Source organism: Chrysochloris asiatica, unplaced genomic scaffold, assembly GCF_000296735.1.
Source record: "Chrysochloris asiatica unplaced genomic scaffold, ChrAsi1.0 scaffold00017, whole genome shotgun sequence".
NCBI lineage: Eukaryota > Metazoa > Chordata > Mammalia > Afrosoricida > Chrysochloridae > Chrysochloris > Chrysochloris asiatica.
This window is the reverse complement of record NW_006408535.1, coordinates 7,057,833-7,070,645: the sequence shown is the minus strand read 5'-3', so window position 1 is coordinate 7,070,645 and position 12,813 is coordinate 7,057,833.

Genomic DNA, 12,813 nt, shown 5'->3' with positions numbered 1-12,813 from the left:
AAGTGGGTTATCTTTTAGACTACAAACCATAAAGTCCACTATTAGAATCCACTATCCACTCCGGTAAAAATTTACAGCCTCCAAAAATCTATACAAAGTTACTGTGAGATGGCTCTGACTTCATAGCACACAACAACCATCATCAGACTAGTAGGTCCAAGAGGGAGTCATTTATGCTAAACATACATCAGTAAAACAAAACCCAGTAAGTTTCTGTCTCTTGTAAACGCCTGTTCACCAGGAGCAGATGCCTAAGTCAACCAATCTGCATATGCCCCTTCAAGTATACTCCCAATATGCAGTATCACTGTTGAGTGCCACTGAATTGATTCTGACTCAGTATAGGATTTCTGAGGAGCAACTGGCAGGTCTGAACTGTGGACACTGTGGTTAGCAGTTCAGTGCTTATCCTACAGCCCCACACCAGGACTCCATTAAGGAAAGTAAGTTAGAATTAACTAATCACTTTTTGTCTGTTATTTCCTTGTTCTTATACCACTGTGTCCATATTACTTTGGTCTACTCTGCTTGTTCTCCCAGACCAGACAACCTCCCAATTTAGGAACTGGAAATGAAGCTAAGAGTCTTACAAAATTTTAATTTGTGGAAATTTTACTTTTAATAATAAAAATCCAATCCATGCTCTTTGACAGACATTTACGATTTGTCCCAGGATTTTAAATAGCCAGGAGGTCATTAAAAAAGAAATTATTAATCACCTATAGTGATGAATCCATGAATATCACATCCTTTCCATAAGAAACTGAACATACACTAGACAGTGTTAGCACATGGAAAGTAGCTTTCAGGAAGCAGCAGACAGTACAACAAAACAAGTATGGTTGTTGTTGCTAAGTACCATGGAGTCGGTTCCAACTCATAGTGACTCTGCACAGGGTTTCCGAGGCTGTAAATCTTTACAAGAGCAGAATGCCTCATCTTTCTCCCATGGAACCACCAGTAGTTTCAAACTGCTGACCTTGCGGTTGGCAGCCCGACTCATAACCACTACGCTACCAGAGCTCCTTATAGATCCATCCTTTGGAGCATCTCCCCCATCCTGCCACTGCAGAATGCTGTATAGACAGAAATAATGACATCTATATGCACCCTAATTTGTACCATAGATGAAGGACTTGAAAAAGGAGACCTGTCTTCTACCTTTCTAAGACCAGGTTGACCTAGTTACATGGATTGGAAACATATGCTCTAAATGCTTCCACCTGGCACCATCACTGAGAGAGCTAGGCCCCTTGACCAGCCATTTTTATACCCTAAAGCTTATGTGGCACACCATGCATCTATCTGCCTGCCAACCCCAGGAGAGTGGTCAGACACCTTGACACTAACTTACAAAAATATCTCCTTAACCCTACTCAGGTCTCAACATGCCCCTCCCTTTCTGAGGCCTGGTGCCAAGGTGATGAGCTGAGGACTCCCAATTCATTTACACATTTATCTGGCACTGTGGGATAAAGCACTGGGCTGCAAAGTTGGTTTGAACTGCAAGGTCTTTGATTCAAATTCACCAGCCACTCTTTGGAAAACAAGTCAGGTCGCTGTGAGTCAAAACTGACTCAAAGGCACTTAACAACAAGTATAAGCCCTAATGGTACTGTAGGATAACCATTGGCCTGTGAACACAAGGTGGGAAGTTCAAAACTATCAATCCCTCCTAGAAAAATGTGGCTATCTGGTCCCATTAAGATTTACAGCCTTAAATACCTTATACTGAATCACTGTGAATTGGAACTTAATTGGGAAAGTGAAGTATCAAGTAGCTATCATAGGAAAACAGAAGATACCTTAATTACTTGGGTTATTTTCAGAAACCAGAGACAAAAGGCCATACCTAGTTCTTTGTCCTATTACTTCTTCACAATTATGACACAAACTCTTAAGAAGTATAGTTTTATATGAAAAGGGATGTAGTGGGGAATGGTGCTTTTTAACTTGAAAACATAAGACTGAAGTTATTTTAAATTAGATACAATACTAGTTGTTATAGGTCTGATTCAGACTCTTAGCCACCCAATGTGTGTCGATAGTAGAACTGTTCCGTAGGACTTCCAGTGGCGAATCTGTTACCTGCATCACAGAGTACACAACTTGACTTAATTCTATCTTTAATCATAAAACCATAGGAGATACATTTTATGTACCTCTTGCCTGCCAATCTGGGCAAGTTACCTCTTTAGAGTAGGTATGTCTTCTACCAACCTTTGTTGCCCCCTCATAATCTAGCTCATTGGAGTCACTTTATCGATTAATACAAATGTTTGCTTGTTGAATTACATTAAAAATATACATATGTAAACAGAATAAAATAGGAATATATAAGGTGGTGTTGTTAAGTGCTGTCAACTTGGTTCCTACTCAGTGACACTGTATGGGGTTTTTGAGAAGCAACTGGTGGGTTTGAACCACTAACCTTGTGGTTAGCAGTCCAGAGAATATCCTACAGCACCAGGACTCTGGAATAGAAGGTAGAAGTACCTTTTTGAAAACACTTCCCTTTTTTGCAACATCCTTTTCCTCTCCTGGCTTAAGTCCTCTGGGGTTTTGATGATTTTGAAACTAATTTCCTAGCACTGTTCCTCTGACCCTGAGAGGGAAGAGTATAGTTCTCTTCACCCAACTATTACTTGGCAATGATAAAAGGGGACTATTACTATCACTTTTAGCAACAGAACAGAAACAGTTTTCTTCCAGCTGCTTATTAGACATATTCAACCAGCACCAACAATCAATGACAAATCTTTGCATTGCTGCTAAGATTGCTAATAGAATGCAGTTGAGTCTAACTATTAGCAGTCAAGGGTCATGCATAAATGTAACAGTAATTGGTAACAGCTCAATTGTAAAATCATTTTTTAATCAGACATTAGAAGGAAGGTGCTATAACCCTTCATGGACCAAACTGGATTGATTCTACTTTCAAAAATCCAGATTTAAATTTAATGGCATTTCTTTAAACATATTAGCAAGTAGACTTCAATTTTAGAAGGTAATAAAGGAGTGCTGGTGTGGTGCTGTGGGTAGGTTAATGCACCAGACTGCAAAGTCATTTGAACTGCAAGGTTGGAGGTTCAAGCTCACCAGCTGCTCCTCAGAAACCCTATACAGGGTCGCTATGAGTCAGAATCGACTCAATGACACTAAACAACAACAAGCCATAAAAGGAGTCCTGGTGTGCTGGTGTGGGCTAATGTGCTGGACTGCAAAGTCGGGTAGAACCACAAAGTCAGTGATTCAAGCTCACAGGGTCGCTATGGGTAGGAACTGACTCAATGGCACTTAACAACAACAAGCCATACGATGTCTAGTGATTATTTAAGTGACTGTAGTGGTTATGATACAAAAGTTCTGGTCTCCTTTTTCAATTACATTATTTCAGGCACCATAATTTACATCATGGAAAGAAATGATCACACTAAAACCAAAACCCACTGCCGTCAAGTCGATTCTAACTCATAGTGACTCATAGGACAAAATAAAACTGCTCCTTAGTTTCCAAGATGAATTCATTATGGAAGCAGACAATCTCACTTTCTCTCCAAAGTATCTGGTAAAATATGAACTGCCAAATATGAGGTTAGTAACACAATGTTTAACCCACAGTACCATCAAGGCTTTTTAGGGATCGCTGCAAACAAGTGAGCACCAAGCTATCCTTCCAACAGCACTCACTGTTCCTCATCTGGGTTCAGTAATTCATCCCAATGGCCACACAGAACTCTGGACTACATACCCACTTATTCAGCTTATTAGTTAAATGCTGTCGAGTCAGTTCGGACCCATAGTGACCCTGTATAGGGTTTCTGTGGAGCAGTTGGTGAGCTTGAACCGCCGACCTTGATGTGCAAACTGACTTTGCAGTCCAGAGCATTAACCCACAGTGCTACTCAGGTTATAATTCAGAGCCAGAAATGTTTAGCATACAGTTCTTCCAGTCAGGATAGCTTCTCCTCAGCTGTGCCCACAAAGGCCTCTCTCTCTGCCTGACCCAGAGTTACAGAGCTCTTTTAGGTCTGCTAATAAATGCTCATAGGACAAACCACTCCACCATAAGCCTCAGCCTGAAAGCCTTTGGCTCAAGCTCTGAGAGTCAACAAACCTACCTGGTTGTATCCACTCTGCAAGCAAGTCTCCTGCCAAGTCACTCCGCTTTACTTGTTCCATCACCTGGGAAGCCCACTGCTCTCTCTCGTGCTCTGGTTCTACTGCTGCTGATGCTTCTCTGCCACTCCTCCACATGTCCCAGTTTTTTGTCCCTGGGTGGAGAAGATTTGTTGCCTAGGGATCTTGGGGGTCCAAAAGGATATGCTCCACTCCCAGCTCTACTACTTTTATGATAGTAAGATCTCTTCTCCGGCTTCTGAGATGGCTCATTTTATACTCATGCTCAAGTTTTTATAATTAAAATTAACTGTTACTATCCACAGCTGAATCATGTCATTCTATCAGTATCTTCTCCCACCTTTCCTTACTCAGACCCATCAGGAGAATAGCCCTTTGGTGGGAGTTACAAAGATTAACCCTAGAAAAGACATATTAAATAATTCACTATACCATAATCACAAGGAGCTCTGGTAGCATAGAGGGTCACGAACTGGGTCAACAGTTTGAATCTACCAGCTGCTCTGTGGGAGAAAGATGAGGCTTTCTGCTCCTATAAAAATTTATAGCCTCAGAAACCCTATACAGGATTGCTATGAGTCAGAACCGACTCCACGGCACACCACAACCATCACTACCACACCACAATCACAATGTTGTTGTTGTTGTTAAGTGCCATTGAGTCTCTTCTGACTCATAGCAACCCTGTACAGGGTTTCCAGGAGCAGCTGGTTAGTTCAAATAGCCACCCTTGTGGTTCACAGTCCAGTGCAGATCCTACAGCGCCACATCCAAACAATCACAATACATGGGGTTAAAACCTAGGTTTACTATTTGTGTCACCTTGAAAAAGTTAACCTCTTATCACAATTTTTTCAACTCTATGAAGAAGATGACAAAAAGAATTTAAAGTAATATTAATGTAAATATGAAACATTGAGAAAAAAGGATGATGTGTGTGGCATAAATCCTCACCTTTCTAACCAAAGAGTCGACTGCATTTTTTGGTAGTTGAAGTAAAATTAACATAAAATTCATCACTTTAAGTATTTTAGTGTTCAGTTCAGTGACTTTTAGTTCATTCATAATGTTGAGACTATCACCATATAAAAGAGCAAACTGGAACTTACTGCTAAAATTAACATACTTTATTGAAGGAACAAAGCAATCCATGATCAGGCAGTAACTGATAAGAATTCACCAAACCAACGCAGCAAAAGGAAATTTTCTAAGAGTTTAAATATGAAATATCCAGGAACTTATAAAAACATTCTGACTGGTTGACATTTACAAAATCATGCTTTAACAGACACAAGACAATGGCGAGATCTCTTAAACATTATGTTGATATTCATAAAGTTTGAGTCCCTTAACAGTCTATCTTAAGGAAATTTCAAGGGCCAGCCAGAATGAATTCTCTGCCTGGGAGCCTGCTGTGAGAGGAAGGGGGGAGAAGGGGAAAAGTGTCTGCAGGTATCCTGAGGTATACTTCCTACTTGACTTTTGAAAGTCAGTTCAGAATAAGCAGTAAACTAGAGTGGGAAATAAAACAGGACAGTCTGCTTCTTTGGCAGAAGACTCTCCTAATAACAAACACCTCGTTCTTTTGAGCTCCTTCACAACCACCATCTAATTTCACAACATTTTCATCATCCCAAAAAGAAACCCCATAACCATAATCAGTCAATCCCTATTTCATTATTCTGGGAAAAATAGATCTGTTTTCCATTTCTATGAAATTGCCTGTTTGGTATTGTAATCAGATAATTTGGAGCTATCTAAATTTATTAAATATAACTATCAGTGCTATCTAGAATTATAAGGAGCCATGGTAATACAATGGGTTGAGTTGAGCTGAAAACTGCAAGGTCAGCAGTTCAAGCCCACCAGCAGTTCCACAAGAAAAGATGAGGCTTTCTGCTCCCATAAAAAAGTGAGTTGGGGACTAACATCAGCCAAACTCATCCTGCATGAACAGTGAACAGAGAATGGTGCACACATTTCCAGATCCTAATCACACCCACCAGGAGGTAATTGGTGAGTGCCTAAGAATACATCAACATACAATCATCAATGTAATACAAGTACAACAGCACAATGTCTCAGAAACAACAGGCAATTTCCATTCACATGAATAAACAAGATAGACCAAGAAGCAAAGCTAGAAAAAAAACCTTGTAGCTTTCTGAAAATGAATTAAAAAAGAATGATATTTAGGTGCCTCCAAATGATTAACCTTATACATTATCACTATGAATCAGAACCAACTCGACACCACTTAACAACAACAACAAATGATTGACAAGGAGCCCATTTGCATGGTGGACTACAAGCAACATCAGTAGTTTGAATCTAAGCATTGCTCTGTGGGATAAAGATGAAGCTGTACAACCTCGGAAACCCTATACAAGGTCACTATGAATTAGTGTAAATTCGGTGGCACACAATCACTACTGCCACCAAATGATTGACGGAAAACAAGGAAGAATTCAGGAAAATGCTACAGCAGCAAACAAACAAAATAGACAAATGGTTGGAGATAATAAAACCCTGGAGACAGAAATTCAGAAGATTAATTCTGATATTTCAGAAATGTGCAATACAATGAATGGGCAAAGAAGCAAATTTGAATCAATGGAAGCCTGAATTAGTGAGCTGGAAGATAAATCTCTCAATACTAGTAAGCTACAACTATCAGAAAAAAGAATGAAAACATCCAAGATTCATGTAGGACGCCACCGAAGAAGAATAACTTATAGGTATTCAGAATTCCCGAACAAGAAGAGACAAAAGAACAGAAAGGTTATTCGAGGAACTGTTGGAAGAAAATCCCCCTAGTATCACAAACAAGCCCCAAACAGGATAGGTCCCAAAAGAAAATCACTAAGACATATCACAATCAAACTTTCCAAAATCAAAGATTAAAGAACAAGGCCTTAGAACAGCTCAAGAAAAACAAAAAGTTACATACAAAGAAGAACCAATAAGATTAAGCTCTGATTAAGCGTAAAGCATGCAGGCGAAAAAGCAATGGGATGATATATACAAAACTCTGAAAGAAAAATATCTCCCACCAAGAATCACATGCCCTGCAAAACTGTACCTCAAATTGGTACTAATGGCAATATTAGAACATTCCTGCAGGACCAGCCTGCGAGAGGGGGGTCTCCGGAGGCAGACAGGGAATGAAAGTGGCAGGGACTCAACATGGTCAATCAAGAGAGGATTTATTATTACCTACAATATAGCTTTACATACAATCTTAGGCAGGAAGCATATTCGAGCTCCACAACAAAGCTAAAGTTTATTATTATCTAGGTAATAGTCAGGCACAAATATTTTCTCCTCATTATAGACTTCTCCCCCAGCCACCTGGTCAGTGTGTTCATTCCCATAATCTTTAGGACGCAAGGTTTTCCTTGTGGTTCTCATAAGGTGTTCCTTGATTTGAGAACTGCCTCAGAGTGAGTTTCACACATGTCCTGTTCTTCCTACACATTCCCAGATAAACAGAAATTAAAGGAATTTGTAATAACCCGAACAACTTTACAAAAAAATACCAAAGAGAGTCCTTCGGACTGAGAACCAACAATACCAGACAACAACCATAGGTTGACATACACAGCAACACCACCCAGAATTCAATCCATATATATAAGCATCCAAGGAGCTCTGGTAGCGTAGTGGTTACGAATCGGGCTGCGAACCTTAAGGTCAGCAGTTCGAAACTACCAGCCGCTCCGCGGGAGAAAGATGAGGCTTTCTACTCCCATAAAGATTTACACCCTCGGAAACCCTGTACAGGGTCGCTATGGGTCGGAACCGACTCTACGGCACTTAACAACAACAACAACAAAGTAAAACAAACCTATTGTTCTTGTTACATGTCATCAAGTTGGTTCCGACAATTAGCTACCCTACATAGGGTTTCCGAGGAGCACCTGGTAGATTTGAGCTGCTGACCTTGTGGTTCACAGGCCAGTGCTTATCCTATAGTGCCATACCATGAATCCAAAGCAAAGCTACAAGACTGAAAATAAGAACCAAGATATGAAGACAATTATAAAGCAAAAGGTGGGAAAGTATAGTTATGGAACTTCCAAATAAAAGAAAGTCAAGTAGATTTCAAGATAATTAACACTGTTTTAAACTAAAGAAGAAAGTAATTGGTTACAGGGAAAACTCAAAGAAAATTAATACACTTTCACATCAAATCATGAAAAAGGAAAATCATAAGGATTTAATAAACATTAAAACAACAGCAATGATGAAATTAACGAGAAAATGCAAAAATTAACTTAACAAAGAAAATTACATGGAACAAAATATCAGCAGCACCACAAAAAAAAAAAAAATATATACAAAGCAAGATGACTGCAATCAATTCATACCTATCAATAATTATGCTTAATGTCAATGGATTAAATGTTCATTGTACACTTAATGTCAAGCTCCTCTGCAGGAGAAAGATGAGGCTTTCAGCTCCCATGAAAATGTACAGCCTTGGAAATCTTATACAGGTTCACTATGAGTTGGAACCAACTCAGTAGCACCAAAACACCACTACCACAATCCTTCATGAACATAGATGCAAACATTCTCAACAAGATCTTAACCTATAGAATTCAAGAACATATTAATAATAATAATAATAATACATCCTGACCAAATAGGATTCATATCCGGGATGCAAGGATGGTTCAGTACTAGAAAACAACCAACGTAATCTACCACATAAACAAAACAAAGGAAAAGAACCACATAATCATATCGATTGATGCAGAAAAGGTATTTGCGAAAATCTAACATCCATTCCTGATAAAAACACTCAAATATTTGGAATAGAAGAGAAATTTCTCAACATAATTAAGGACATACATAGAAATCCAAAACCTAACAATTACTCTCAGTGGAGAGGTATGGAAAACATTCCCTTTATGAACAGAAACCAAAAAAGGATGCCCTTTAGCACCACTCCTATTCAATACTTTGTTGTCAGTGTTGGTCAGAGCTATAAGGCAAGAAAGGAGCTCTGGTAGCGTAGTGGTTATGAATCAGGCTGCTAACCTCAAGGTCAGCAGTTCAAAACTACCAACTGCTCTGTGGGGGAAAGATGAGGCTTTGTGCTCCTGTAAAATTTGTAGTCTCAGAAACCCTGTGCAGGGTCACTATGAGTCGGAACTGACTCCATGGTACTTAACAACAACAACATAAGGCAAGGAAGTTAAAGACATCCAAACTGGCAAAGAAGACATAAAACTCTCTACGTGTAGACAATAAGATCCTATACATAGAAAATCCCAAAGACTCAGTAAGAAAATTATTGGAACTCAGAAAGATTCAGCAAAGTGGCAGGGTACAAAATCATTAAAGAATCAGCTCTTTTACCCTAATAAAGACAGCTCTAAAAAGGATATCAGGAAAACAATAAGATTTACAACAGCTGCCCAAAAGATGAAATACTTAGTCATAAGTCTAACCAGAGAAACAAAAGACGTAGACAAAGAAAACAATAAAAAACTATTATAAGAAACCAAAAGAGTCTTAAAAAATGGAAGAATATATTCAAAACTCATGGAGAGAAAGACATAACATTGTAAAAATGTAAACACTGCTCAAAGCAATTCATAGATGTAATGCAATCCCAATCCAGATTCCAACATCATTCTTTAAAGATTTAAAAGCTGATCACTAACTTTCTATGGAAAGGAAAGAGATCTTGAATAAGCAAAACATTACTTAAAAAGAAGAACAAACTAGGAGGTCTCTCATTCTCTGATCTCAAAATCTGCTACATAGTCACAGTGGTCAAAACACTCTAGGACTATTATAATGATGGATACATAGATCAATGGAACACAATTGAGGACAAAGAAGTAAATCCATCACATACTATCAGCTGATCTTTGACAGAGGGCCAACACATATAAAATGAGAATGACGCAGGCTCTTTAACAAGTGATGCTGGCAAAACTGGAAATTCATTTGCAGACAAATGAATCATGACCCATATCTCACACAATATATAACATAAATTCAAAGTGGATTGACTACCTAAATGTAAAACCTAGAACTATAAAGATTATCATTGAAAAAATGGATGAGTGGAACTTCCTAAAATTTAGGCACTTATGTATATCAAAAGATTTCACCAAAAGAGTAAAAAGAGAACCCACAGACTGGGAGCATTTTTTTTTTTTTTTTGCAATAATATATCAGACAAGGGACTAATCTCTAAAGTTTACAGAAAACTACAAGACTTCTACAAGTAAAAGAGAAACAACCCAATTAAAAATGGTCAGAGGACATGAACAGACACTTCACTAAATAAGATATCCAGGCAGCCAATATCCTTTCTCATTGAAGAAACAATGAGATATCATTTATTAAAAACACTGATATCAAACTTTAAAAATAAAAACACAGAAAACAACAAATGTTGGTGAAGGTGTGGAGATACTGGGACCTCCTACATTACTGGTGAGACTGTAAAACGGTGCAATAACTGTAGAAAATGGCATGGTGCTTCCTCCAAAACTTATAAATAGCAATACTATATAACCCAATAATCCCTCTATTTGATATGTATCCCTAAGAAATAAGAGCCATGACACAAGTAGATATATGCACGTCCATGGCTTTATTCACAATAACAAAAAGATGGAGACAGCCTAAATGTCCTTCAATTGAAGAATGTATAGACAAACTTTGGAACATACATACAATGGGATACTATGCCATGTTGAAGAATAATAATGAATCTGAGCAACACCTCATAACAGGTTATACCTGGAGGACATTATGCTGACTGAAATTAGTCACTCCCCAAAGGACAAATATTGCATGAAATCACTATTGTGAAAACTCAAGAAAAGGTTTTCATGCTAAAAAAAATCATTTGATGGTCACCAGGAGTGGGAGGAAAGGGAGAGTAATTCATGGGCTAGAGGGTAGAAACATGTGACAGGGAGAGCAATATACATGAAGCGGTAGATGGGCAGAAGAATGATGAAAACAGGTGAACACATAGGAAGGTATTCAAGAGTTAAAGGGTATAAGGTAAGTAGAGTTATATACACAGCCCTGGAATAACAGTGTTCTGCATGGACAGATACACAGTCTGAACAGGTATGCAGGGAGAGCAGGAGTGTACCAAAAAATATAAGGGTCTGAAGAGGATATTTATACATGAGTATTTACCTTTGTTCAAACACACCTGTGAATGTGGTAGAGTATACAGGGGACAAAATGATGAAAACTTCTTAGATAATATCAAACATCTTAAGGAAATGAATTGCTTGGCCTAAGGACCATAGTCTCAGGGGACACCATAGTCAATTGGCATAACACAGTCCACAAACACAATGTTCTACATCTATTTTGGTGAGTAGCGACTGAGATCTTACAAGTTCATGAGCAGTCATCTAAGGTACAAACAGCTACTGGCTTCTCCATATGTAGAAGAAAGATGAGTGATGAAAATTTTAAGATGCTTGGAATCAACTAATCCAATGGACCAATTAACCATCAGTCACGACGACTCTGGGACCAGAACTAGATTGTGCCCAGCTACCACTATCAACTGCTCTGAAAAGGAGCATAAGAAGGTCCCAAATAGAATGGGCAAAAATACAGAACAAAACTCAAGATTATAAAAATAAGACTGGGCTTACTGGTCAGAAAAAGGCTAGAGGAACCTGAGACTATGGCCTTTGACCACCGTTTAGGTCTGGAATAGAACTCTACCCTCTTGGCCTAATTTTCAGCCAAACAGTAGAAAGGTGTATATGAGGGACAACACAGTAAGGTATATTCACCATGGAAAGGTCATTTAAGTTCAAAGAGGTAACATTTACCTAAGGACAAAGTTGAGAAGGGATGGAAAAGAGAGTAGAATGGAAATATGAACCACAGGGAGGAAGTGGGAAAATTGTTACATGGATGGATCATAGTCATTGAGATGAAACAAAGAATATGGTTTGTTGAATGTAAAAAAATAATAGTAAAAGAAGGAAATCTGTGAAATTGCGGGAAAAAAATGTAATGGAACATTTCCATGAATTTTTTTTAAGTATTTTTTTTTTATTGGAAAGAAAAAGAAAAAAAAACTTTTCCAGTAAAACTGGAAGTTATAACTGAATTGTGTTACTTAAATGTTACGCTGTCTATTGGCAAAGTAGAAAGAGAGGCACTTGAGAAGCCAATAAAACATAATGTGAGTATGACACTACAACCAACTTGCTTAACAGAGACACCTGCTAACTCTGTTGACTATCAAACTGACAGGTCAAGGCATTGTCCTGAAACGAGGCTAAGTGCCAGTACATAGTACTACCTATCACAGCCCAAATGCATACCGTGAGACTCAGAAGTGTCCAAAACACTCAGAACTAGAATGAACCTTGACAGCCAACCCCCCGATTCTTAACTCCCTTCTACAATCTACCTGCCAAGTACTCTGTCTAGAAAATTCAACTACATAGCAGTATGCAATAATAGGAGAAATCAGAAACAGAATTCAGGATTCCTGAATGATAGGTTTCTTCTATGATGCATGGAGCCATAGGTGTTCTTTAGCAAGGACTTCAAGCCTTTCATACCCTGAGGTTGTTGTTGTTGTTGTTGTTGTGTGTTGTGGAGTCGGTTCCGACTCATAGTGACCCTGTACAGGGCTTCCGAGGCTGTAAATCTTTA